This window comes from Adiantum capillus-veneris, chromosome 5 (assembly GCF_014529385.1).
Source record: "Adiantum capillus-veneris isolate H3 chromosome 5, ASM1452938v2, whole genome shotgun sequence".
Lineage (NCBI taxonomy): Eukaryota > Viridiplantae > Streptophyta > Polypodiopsida > Polypodiales > Pteridaceae > Adiantum > Adiantum capillus-veneris.
Genome location: NC_140935.1, coordinates 97,433,507 through 97,441,293, shown reverse-complemented (window position 1 = coordinate 97,441,293; position 7,787 = coordinate 97,433,507). Strand labels below are relative to the sequence as shown.

The 7,787-nt window shown below is 45.2% G+C and overlaps 1 pseudogene; it reads right to left on the bottom strand.

Annotated features, from left to right (window-relative positions):
• Positions 1 to 5,344: 5,344 nt before the first annotated feature.
• LOC147457787 (uncharacterized) lies at positions 5,345 to 6,158 on the bottom strand (annotated as a pseudogene).
• Positions 6,159 to 7,787: the final 1,629 nt, after the last annotated feature.

Below are 7,787 nucleotides of genomic sequence, written 5' to 3'. Positions count from 1 at the left end.
GAACCATGTATATTATTACATTTGTCACCGCAGTTCCTTTTGCCAATCAATTCTTTATGCCTATGATGTTGTACAATTGTCATTATTACATTTGCCAATCAATTCATTTTGCCTATGATGTGTACAATTGTCAATTTTGCAAACAATGCGTCTTGTGGGTGACTATTTTGGGTCTATTATCTACCTTTGCACTTTTTTTAAAAAGTGAATCAAGTACAATATGGTTGATGGGTGGCAGGGCATTCAATGCCCTGCCACCAAAAAAATATTCTCTCGGGCGTCGCTATAAGCGTCGCTATTTATGGCTCTGTAGCGTCGCTATGAGCGTCGCTATAGTCTGCAGTGTAAACGTCGCTATAAGCGTCGCTATAGGCGTCGCTATAGTCGCTATAAGCGTCGCTATAGGCGTCGCTATATGCGTCGCTATATAGCGACGCTCATAGCGACGCATATAGCGACGCCTATAGCGACGCCTATAGCGACGCCTATAGCGACGCTCTCGTAGCGACGGTTTTAGCGATGCCGGGGGTTATAAAAACCCAATGTATTTCCGTCGCTAACAGCGTCACAAGAGCACACAACCTCTTGTAGAGAGAGAGAGAGAGAGAGAGAGAGAGAGAGAGAGAGAGAGAGAGAGAGAGAGAGAGAGAGAGAGAGAGAGAGAGAGAGAGGGTCGAGAGCCCTCATAAAAGGTAATTTTATTAAAGAGACTAAATGTTTCAAGGTCAACAGATCCGTCTTATGCACCATCCACTAGGGGAGGTTGCAAAAAACGGATGCTGCATGTGATCACAAAGGCTACCTAAGGTGAATTTTGTGCATTTTCAGCCAAGCCATGGTAGTTGCTTGGCCAAGTGTGTGTGCATGCATGTGTCCGCCTTTTTGTTGTGGAAGGGGGTTTTCAATATATAAAATTATGGTAATTTATTCTAGGGAAAGAGAATCCAAAAGAGAATTGTTGTCAAGAAATGCCTAGTTTAGGGAAGTTATAGAAGAGGTAGAATTGGTAGAGATTATTTGGTAGGTTGGAATTAATATGAGCAATATGTGTTTGTAGTCTTTTGTAATTCTAGATTGTATCTTATTGAAACTGGAGATAGTTTTTTTTTCATGGGTGACTCCATTTTGTCTAGCTCCCAAAAACTATGTTGCAGCTTACAATCATGACACTTGAGAAACCAAGAGGAAAAGGAAAATGTCATCCATATACTTGAAAAGAATAGTGTGAAAGCATTAAAGAAACTCTTAAATTTCAAGTCTTTTGTCAGGACAAGGGTCCTGTACCCTAAGAACTAGGATAGTCATGGACTATGGCCAAGGGTCGGGCTAGGGTGGAGAGGGGATCCGTCTAGGGCAAGGGGCTAGGAGCCCACCTATATAAAGGGAGGTTGGGAGGAGGATCTCAGGGCTAGTTTCCCTAGTTCTTACATCTTTTATAGATTTCATTGAAAGGAACTTCGTATTTTTAAGAAAGAATTTTTTGTTGGACACTTAGTTGTAATCAAACCCCTTTTGAACAGATGACACAGTAGCCAAAATGCGTATACAATTTTGCAAAGAACCTCACAAATCTAAGTGCACATAGGTAATGAAATTTTCTCCTATATAGCCAAAATGGAATGTACTAGTGAGCAGATGCAAAGTTTCACGGTGTTGGTTACATTTTTGAGCTCTCCATGGTTTGTACTTAAAACCTTTAAACTTTTCATCTTCTCCCCTTCTCTCTCTAGGCTCTCTCTCTCTCTCTCTCTCTCTCTCTCTCTCTCTTTGTCTCAATCAAGCTTTGACTATTATTGTCTACGCTACTCTAGGTGACTACCACATCATTCCATCTACCAATGTGCATAGTCTTCAACGGCCCAACGTGAAAAAAAATGAAAGAGCACAACATTTGCTGTGAATGGTAGATGCAACGCGTGCAAACAACACTAACTTGATCAATAGATTCACCATCATTATTATCTTTACCTCCTCAATTGGAGGATAATCTACCATGCACAAAGGGATTCAACATCTTCCACTCCCTTCTTTTGAGACTCTTACAAGATCGCGACCCCCAAGTATGCAATAGCTTGGCTCCGCTTACGTGGCTCCCTTTGACTTCTCCATTGTCCTCATGTTGGAGCCTCTTCACTACCATGTGGTTTTGTCCACCCACCCTAATAAGCGATGCTCTATTTTGCAGAATCTGAACCAAGTGAAATCCCAGTGTGTACCTGCCTTAACACCCACAAGGTACCTTCCTCTAAGGGGTGACTGGGTTGTTAGTTTCTACAACCAGCAGCATTGTGCCACTTTGTGAAAGGCAAATATCAGGGTCCCTATTCATTGACAAATTTGGTTTTGAAGGGTTGGACAAGGAAGTCTATAAGACATTTCGAGACACACTATCTAAGGAATAAGGGTCCTCAAGTTCAGTCATCATCATTTCACTAGATATGAACAAAACACTTATAAAAAACCCTCTGAAAGAGTCCATGCTTACATGGACTCTTTCCAACAGCTATCAAATCGCCTCTCTCTCTCTCTCTCTCTCTCTCTCTCTCTCTCTCTCTCTCTCTCTCTCTCTCTCTCTCTCTCTCTCTCTGTCTTCCTGTTGTTCACGAGATGACTTGGTTATCATAAGGGCAAAGCCGTGTACACAACCGCACATCTTCACACACTCCACTGGGCCACCAGCTTGTACATAGCTATTCCATAACCTCTCTCTCTCTCTCTCTCTCTATATATATATATATATACACACACACACACACACATACATAGATAGATAGATAGATAGATAGATAGATAGATAGAGAGAGAGAGAGAGAGAGAGAGAGAGAGAGAGAGAGAGAGAGAGAGAGAGAGAGAGAGAGAGAGAGAGAGAGAGAGAGAGAGAGAGAGAGAGAGAGAGAGAGAGATTTCCTCATGTCAGAAGTTTTCAATAACTTAGCCTCACGTGACCATAGACTTATAAGTCATATGCCTGGATCCGAGAAATTGAGGGTTTGCTAAGTGGCCATGGCATAGGCTCAACTTTTCAAGGTGTGTCTTCTTGTTCCATGTGTGCATTTTCCATGCAAACGCTTCCTAGAGATCATATAGGGGATTGAGATAATGACTTTCAATGTATGGTTGGCCGAACTTAGCTCTCCATGCCTCGCTGTAGATACTCCTTCATCTCAAAGCAATTTGAAATGCCATGTTTGCCAAAAATGAGACATGCTTTAGGTGTCAGTATAGTGTAAAGGATGACATTTTGCATGATGACGAATTCTTTGCTCTGATTGTGTGCACACACACAGAGAGAGAGAGAGAGAGAGAGAGAGAGAGAGAGAGAGAGAGAGAGAGAGAGAGAGAGAGAGAGAGAGAGAGAGAGAGAGAGAGAGAGAGAGAGAGAGAGAGAGAGAGAGAGAGAGAGATAGATTCATTATTGTCCTCGGAGGTCAAATATGACCTATGGGACCAAGAAAACATACATGGATGGGCCTCTTACTAGAGGGATACATGGAGTACACGGCATACATGGATGGGCCTCTTACTAAAGGGATACATGAAGAATCATGACTAATGTGGATACAACAAAATTGTGACAGATGTCGCTTAGGTGGGGAGAGAAGGGGAAGTGGTTTGGGAGTTTTTGGGGCCTGAAATTCCTTAATGATGGCCTTGCCGCCTCGATAGATGGCCCATTTACTGGCAGCTCATGCTTCTTAAACTTTTTTGAGCTCTTGTTTCTTTAATATGAGTTGGGTGGGCATCAAGGCTTCACTTATCCATACTTTGGTGCCCTTGAGAAGTTGTGCTTGTTGTAGAAGTGCTATATGTGCCTCTTTAGTCTTGAAGACCAAGATACCTTGGTTGGTGTAGTTGTCACGGTGATGAACTTTCTCAATTGTGTTGGGGTCAAACTCGGCTGGGTGGATGGTTTGGTTGAGCTTTGTTAGTGTTGAGATGTAGTCATCACTCTCTCCCCACCAAGTAGAGGGCAAGCCGCCGATTCGAACCAATAATGCTAGTCCTTCCGGTCGGTGATGTTCTTGCATGCACTCTTCTACTTTGGAGGAGACCGCGATGGTTGCTTCTTGAACTTAGGTGGCAAGGTTGACCACGCTTGCGGTGAGGGTGTGCTTGACCTCCTTTGCTTTTGCAAGAAGGTGCTCGCTATCATCTTGCTTTTGAGACTCCAAGGAGGAGACACGTCTCTCAAGGGATACAAGACGCGCTTTGAGCTCTGGGTTCTTGTCCTTGAGCTCTCTTATTTGAGAGTGAAGACGGTCTATCGGGTTCACCCGTGGGGTGGGCACGAATAGATGTGTTTGCCTAATGGGGGAGAGAGAGCCCCCACGTTGCATTGCTCCTTGGAGAAGTCCCCTCTCACTTGAGGTTCTGCTTTCCCCCGTGGGAAGACTCTTCCATATATCAGGTTAATGTTGACTGTGTTGATTTGATAGAGCACAAAGGCCGCGAAATGGGTTAATGAGGCACAAAAGGCGACTAGTCGGATTAAAGAGACATAGCAGTGGTCGCGAGCCGAAACTAGAAAATGTAGACGATGCGCAATTGGAGAGCTGCAGATGAGCCTTGACTAGCTTTGGGGTTGCTTGGGAGAAGGAAGGTGGGGGGGGCAAAACAATGGACGGGCTTACCCGTAGTGCTTCCCCTCACCCTAGGGAGGCCAACAAGAAGGAGGGGAAGGTGGAGATTTTTCGGGGCTAGGGTTGGGTCTAGAGAGAGAGAGAGAGAGAGAGAGAGAGAGAGAGAGAGATTTCCTCATGTCAGAAGTTTTCAATAACTTAGCCTCACCTGACCATAGACTTATAAGTCATATGCCTGGATCCGAGAAACTGAGGGTTTGCTAAGTGGCCATGGCATAGGCTCAACTTTTCAAGGTGTGTCTTCTTGTTCCATGTGTGCATTTTCCATGCAAACGCTTCCTAGAGATCATATAGGGGATTGAGATAATGACTTTCAATGTATGGTTGGCCAAACTTAGCTCTCCATGCCTCGCTGTAGATACTCCTTCATCTCAAAGCAATTTGAAATGCCATGTTTGCCAAAAATGAGACATGCTTTAGGTGTCAGTATAGTGTAAAGGATGACATTTTGCATGATGACGAATTCTTTGCTCTGATTGTGTGCACAGAGAGAGAGAGAGAGAGAGAGAGAGAGAGAGAGAGAGAGAGAGAGAGAGAGAGAGAGAGAGAGAGAGAGAGAGAGAGAGAGAGAGAGAGAGAGAGAGATAGATTCATTATTGTCCTCGGAGGTCAAATATGACCTATGGGACCAAGAAAACATACATGGATGGGCCTCTTACTAGAGGGATACATGGAGTACACGGCATACATGGATGGGCCTCTTACTAAAGGGATACATGAAGAATCATGACTAATGTGGATACAACAAAATTGTGACAGATGTCGCTTAGGTGGGGAGAGAAGGGGAAGTGGTTTGGGAGTTTTTGGGGCCTGAAATTCCTTAATGATGGCCTTGCCGCCTCGATAGATGGCCCATTTACTGGCAGCTCATGCTTCTTAAACTTTTTTGAGCTCTTGTTTCTTTAATATGAGTTGGGTGGGCATCAAGGCTTCACTTATCCATACTTTGGTGCCCTTGAGAAGTTGTGCTTGTTGTAGAAGTGCTATATGTGCCTCTTTAGTCTTGAAGACCAAGATACCTTGGTTGGTGTAGTTGTCACGGCGATGAACTTTCTCAATTGTGTTGGGGTCGAACTCGGCTGGGTGGATGGTTTGGTTGAGCTTTGTTAGTGTTGAGATGTAGTCATCACTCTCTCCCCACCAAGTAGAGGGCAAGCCGCCGATTCGAACCAATAATGCTAGTCCTTCCGGTCGGTGATGTTCTTGCATGCACTCTTCTACTTTGGAGGAGACCGCGATGGTTGCTTCTTGAACTTAGGTGGCAAGGTTGACCATGCTTGCGGTGAGGGTGTGCTTGACCTCCTTTGCTTTTGCAAGAAGGTGCTCGCTATCATCTTGCTTTTGAGACTCCAAGGAGGAGACACGTCTCTCAAGGGATACAAGACGCGCTTTGAGCTCTGTGTTCTTGTCCTTGAGCTCTCTTATTTGAGAGTGAAGACGGTCTATCGGGTTCACCCGTGGGGTGGGCACGAATAGATGTGTTTGCCTAATGGGGGAGAGAGAGCCCCCACGTTGCATTGCTCCTTGGAGAAGTCCCCTCTCACTTGAGGTTCTGCTTTCCCCCGTGGGAAGACTCTTCCATATATCAGGTTAATGTTGACTGTGTTGATTTGATAGAGCACAAAGGCCGCGAAATGGGTTAATGAGGCACAAAAGGCGACTAGTCGGATTAAAGAGACATAGCAGTGGTCGCGAGCCGAAACTAGAAAATGTAGACGATCCGCAATTGGAGAGCTGCAGATGAGCCTTGACTAGCTTTGGGGTTGCTTGGGAGAAGGAAGGTGGGGGGGCAAAACAATGGACGGGCTTACCCGTAGTGCTTCCCCTCACCCTAGGGAGGCCAACAAGAAGGAGGGGAAGGTGGAGATTTTTCGGGGCTAGGGTTGGGTCTAGAGAGAGAGAGAGAGAGAGAGAGAGAGAGAGAGAGAGAGAGAGAGAGAGAGAGAGAGAGAGAGAGAGAGAGAGAGAGAGAGAGAGAGAGAGAGAGAGAGAGAGAGAGAGAGAGAGAGATAGTTCTATTATCATCCTTGGAGGTCAAATATGACCTATGGGACCAAATGAACATGTCACATGGTGTGAGTGGAGGTCATAAGTGACTCTCGATGCTCAAAAATGGCTGAAATGAGCGTCGCAATAGAGAGTCCACATCGTGGCTGGGAGAGGAAGGTATGCAGGGAGAGCTCATGGCTCAATATATGGGGAAAAGAGGGCCTAATGTGGTCAAAAGCTGAGCACTCAAGTAGTGTGTGGTACTCACTCTCTCACACTTGACGAGGGCATAAAGTGGAAAGTCGATGAGACTCCTTGCCAACGCCCCAACGTCCTGTCTCGCAGCGTAGAGAATGGGAGCTAAGCCGCGAATGGAGGCAATGGTGCGGATCACACTCAACGGGATGGGCTCAAGGATGTAGGGATTGGTTCGGTTACCTCGTTCAGAGAAGAAAAGAGATTTGTACTTTGGGGCAGCGTGTGTGGTGTAATGATTGAAGCAAGAACCTCCGGATTTCTCCCCAGCCGTGATACATTGGCGTTGTAAGAAGGCCTCATTAACTTGGGAGTCAATTGACGCATCCTTGACCAAGTGACATGCATCCCATCTTCCAAACCATTTCTTGATGTCAAGTATCCACCCCGAACTTAGTATTTTGCTCTTGCATGTCTTTTGGACCTTTTGTCTTGCTTCATATGCGATTGTAGGAAGTCGATGCAAAGGGCTACGTTGTGTCTTAAGCATGTACTCCACAATCCTTTGCATGCCCAAGACCTCAATGGGAAGCGATCCGGACTCAAGAAGTAAGAGCATGTAGGGTGTTTGTGTCTTGACTTGGAGAAAGCTGGTGAGAAAACGCTTTTGGACATTCTCAAACTCTTTCCAAGTAGACTTCCCGATGCTTCTACCTCATAAAGAAGCACCGGTGTCACCAATGTGTCAAAGAGGTACTTTTTGAGAGCCCAACACTTGATCTCTCTAGCATTGCACATGTTCTCAAATGCATAATAAGACCTCTTTCTAGCTTCCAAGCGACGCATTGCACAATCCTTCCATTTATGATTGGATGGAACCTCAAGGCCAAGGTACTTGAAGTGATCTACCACTTCAAGTTGCTCATTGTTGTATACAATGCATGGATTTTTGTCATTGAGGGT